The sequence below is a fragment of the Apium graveolens genome, chromosome 1, assembly GCF_009905375.1.
Source record: "Apium graveolens cultivar Ventura chromosome 1, ASM990537v1, whole genome shotgun sequence".
NCBI classification, from domain to species: Eukaryota; Viridiplantae; Streptophyta; class Magnoliopsida; order Apiales; family Apiaceae; genus Apium; species Apium graveolens.
This window is the reverse complement of record NC_133647.1, coordinates 109,756,572-109,759,432: the sequence shown is the minus strand read 5'-3', so window position 1 is coordinate 109,759,432 and position 2,861 is coordinate 109,756,572. Positions and strand designations below refer to the sequence as shown.

The window sequence follows — 2,861 nt, the reverse complement described above, 5'->3', positions numbered from 1 at the left end:
GTCAACTATTCACATAAGAAATACACAGAAGTCTTCCTAAGAATCAGGGAGTTGTATGGCGTTGGTATGCAGCAGCTGTTAAAATGAAAGGCTGGGTTTTATCATTGAGCTACTAGTTGGAAGAGTCAAGTTTGAATGCTAGATATAAGGTAGGCTGCATGTTTTCTAGTTAAAATAATATGTAAGCAATGACATAAGAAGTTTGTACACTATAAATAGACATACCCAGGAACATAGCATTACTACAAAAATTTGAAAACATCAGAGGGAAAAAAAAGAGTCATAACTCTTGAAAGAAAGAAACAAGGCCGTAGCCTTAGTGTTGTAAACAAAACAAAAGCTGTAGTTTTTATTTATATATAAAAAGTGTGCTTTGTCTGTTTTAAAAAAAATAATTATACATACATAGCAGCAGGTGTTTTAAATATTGGAGTTAGCCCATTCACGTTTCTAACAGACATTGCTTCCGACAAGGAACAAGTTTTAGCATCACTACAGGTGGAGCCATAGTCGGACTCTGGAAACTGGGTATCCAGTATTTTGCTAATTTTACGACAACATCTACCATTTTTATGGGGTTTTATCTGCTTTTGCACCTCTGCTTAACCATGTCTAACACAGTTCAAGGGCTTAAATTTGTTGGGTTGGACTTGCCAGATTTTGTTGGGGAAGTTATTGCATGTTTTATATTAGTTCTTCAAGGTCAACAGGTGCTGGCACTTGTATCACGTTTTATGCATGCCAGGGTTAAGAGAGGTATTTATCTAAAGTATGTATATTCTTCAAGTAAATTTTGCAATTAATTTGAAGTAAAATGTTTACTCTCCTGCTAAGAACCAGGTGATTTAGTAAGTACAGTCTCGTATATATTTAACTGTGGTATGATACTGATAATTTGAGTTTGGTACTGCCAACATGCTATACATATCTAGATTTTGCGTTTCTAACCTAAATTAAATCAAGAGATACATATTTTTGTACTTTCTACGTTCTTATTGATTCCTACTACTTCTCATCCAATCCAACTAGATAATATTTGTTTGTATTTAGCCATACAATTTATTGTGTTGTTGCATCAATCTTTTTCTGTTAACTTATCTCATCATTTCATAATTAAAAACATAGGCAGTGACCATGGAGTTAAAGCATAGGGGGAAGGGTGGTTACTAACCGTTGCCTTGCTTGAAGGGCACAACTTGGCCACTGTTGAGTCAACTGGGTTCTCTGATGTTTATGTAGTGTTTAGCGGCAATGGTAGGACTAAAACCAGCTCAATCAAGTTCCAGAAATCTGATTCTCTGTGGAACGGTATGTTTCTGGTTTCTGTATTCAACAATTGGCATGTTACTCTGGTGTTACTTGGAATTGCTAATGGGGAAAAGAAAATGTCTCAAGCATGGAACTTAATATCCTATTCCTTGACTAGTTTAACATTATTAGCCTTGTTATCTGATTAAAATTCTGGCGTGAACTTTTCAGAAATATTTGAATTTGATGCGAGGGATGAACCCCCACATCAAAACCCGAACTTTACTGCTAGCGTTAAATTCCGATCTAAAAACCAGCAAATGGCTAATAAACCATACTCTATGCAACAATATAACTTCACTGCTAGACAATTATAATTAGCACAATTACATGTACATATATACACATAGAGATGGAGAAATGTGGCATATTAAAACCCTTATTCAATTTGCTTCAACAACTATTCCGATCTAATAAGAGCAAATTTCTACTCTTAGCAAACTCTCCTCAATAACTACAATTAAATTTGAAATACAGATCAATTCTATTTAGGACTCATACTTTGATATTAAACTTGTGACTAAAAATCAGCACCACGGCATTTATATTAAACTTGCTATTTCATAGATTGTTTTATCTTATAGGAGTAACATTTATTATGCTCCCATCATCGATTACCCCGTCAAAAAACTTGAAATTATTGATACTACCACACTTTCCACTTCTACCTGTTAGTCATATAAAAGCAAAGCAAGCTACGTGTTCTAATACAATACAACACACTTTCCACTTCATCGATCTAGTTGTTATTTTGTCGTCATTGATACTACCACACTTTCCACTTATATCAAAAACACTTAAATACCATTATTTCATAAAGTTAAAAATCCAGAAATCACAAAAACAAAAAATATTTTTTGTGTGTGTAAAATACCATTGTCATGGATCTAAAATCTTGAGATCTCAAGTCAAAATTAGAATCCATTTCTTCATCTTCTTGAGGCCTTCCTTGTTTTCTCAACTTCTCAACTCCCATCAACAAACTCCTCAACTTCCCAGGAGACAATCCCCCTCCTCCACTTCCCTGAAAATCAATTGAAGAGGACCTGAAACGAAAGAGAGAGAACATAATAAGTCGAGTTTAAGTAGAGAAACTTTGATTTGAACCCTAATTGAAATCTAGAACCCCAATTTCAAGAAACCTTAATTAAAGCTTTCAAATTTGACACACAACCGTGTCCAGAGAAGCTGAAATCAATTAATTTGAAGACTCCAAAACTAGATCTGTACTTAAAGTAACGAGAGGGAGAGAATAAGAGTTAGGAGAGAGAGGAAGAGAGAGAGGGAGTTGGAAGAGGGAGAGAGACAAAGAGGGGTTAATCAAAAACAGGATTTTGTGAAAAAATGAATAGGCGGCCCGTCAAAAAAATTATATAAATATATTAAACAAAATATCTTAAATAATATTTAAATAGCTAACTCATTTATCTATAAGATTTTATTTATTTAAAAATGTATTTATCACTTTTAGATTATTTATTTATTTAGGACTCAAAGTAATACTTAAATTTTTCTTTTACATTAAAATTACAACATATTATTAATTTAGTAAA

At 33.3% G+C, this 2,861-nt stretch overlaps 1 long non-coding RNA gene across 2 annotated transcripts; it reads right to left on the bottom strand.

Moving 5' to 3' along the window:
* Positions 1-427: 427 nt before the first annotated feature.
* On the bottom strand, positions 428-2,657 carry LOC141720429 (uncharacterized). Of its 2 annotated transcripts, none has more exons than XR_012574326.1 (3): positions 2,451-2,657; positions 2,183-2,354; positions 428-1,368 (listed from the first exon to the last, which is right to left on the bottom strand). It is a non-coding gene; the product is annotated as an uncharacterized LOC141720429 (long non-coding RNA). The 2 variants fall into 2 exon arrangements; XR_012574322.1 differs by having other exon boundaries at positions 822-1,323.
* Between the last annotated feature and the right edge of the window lie 204 nt (positions 2,658-2,861).